Source organism: Echinops telfairi, unplaced genomic scaffold (assembly GCF_000313985.2).
Source record: "Echinops telfairi isolate 266 unplaced genomic scaffold, ASM31398v2 ScPeMD7_5592;HRSCAF=6446, whole genome shotgun sequence".
NCBI classification, from domain to species: domain Eukaryota; kingdom Metazoa; phylum Chordata; class Mammalia; order Afrosoricida; family Tenrecidae; genus Echinops; species Echinops telfairi.
The window spans coordinates 17738416-17739538 of NW_022109491.1; positions in this window are offsets into that span (position 1 = coordinate 17738416).

The following is a 1123-nucleotide window of genomic DNA, read 5'->3' on the forward strand; positions in this document are numbered from 1 at the left end:
AATACTAAACCTATAAATATATGCACATAGATCTATTTCCCCATCCTCATATATAAATATATTTACATATGTACATGCCTTTATCTAGACCTCTATAAATGCCCTTTGCCTCCTAGTTATTTCCTCTATTTCGACCTAAGGTTTATTTATAAGTGCTATTTCATTTCTAAATATCTGGAAATTTTCCAATTATCTTTCTATTATGGATTTCTAACTTAATATCATCGTCGTGGAAGACCATATTATGCGTGATTGAGATTTGAGATCAGGTTCACAGCCCAGACTATGATCTAGCTTGGTAAATATTCCATGGACATTTGAAGAGAATGTGATTTCTACTGTTTTGTGGCGGTGTGTCCTATAAATATCAATTAGTTAAAATTGATTAATATTGTTAAGAAGGATCCAAACAACCAAACAAATTTCCTGCCCTTGAGTCGATTCTGACCCAAACAGGGACCCAAAATAGCAGGTCCTGGGTCCCTGAATCACACACTTGGAAGAAAACAGTCCGGGAAAGCTCCCAGATGGGGAACACACTCACTGACATTTGTCTAAATGAGACATCAACTTTTCGTACATTGCACCATTGAGATCTGGAAGCTGATGTGTTAGCAGCACAACCTCACCTACTCTAACTAATGCAGGTCCTCACTCCCGCGAAGCATTGCTCTACAAGGCTCCGTCCTCCAGTGGAAACACAGTGAACACCCTAAGAGGGTGGAGGTCTCTTTTCGTCTTGAAATCCCGTAAAATCAGCAGTAGACAGAATTAGATGGGAGACTCAGGAAGTGATTTAACAGCCAGCAAATAATTAGCCTTATTTTAACAGCTATGCACCTTTCTCACACACCCTTGGTTTTAGACAACATATATTCTATCAATACTCTGTACATCAGAATGACAGAGTGTTAGGTCAAACTCTTGGCCCATTGAGAAGCTTGTAATTGAACATACTAATACTTGAACTCCTTCAGGGAGAGAGGGAGGAGGAAGGAAGATTGTTAATATATGTGATCTGTCTCTTTTCACTTTCCTATGTAAGTTTCTCTCAGAACTGACTTCCAGAATAAATTGCCACTATATGTCCAATGGCTGGCTGGCTGGCTGGCTGGCTGGCTGG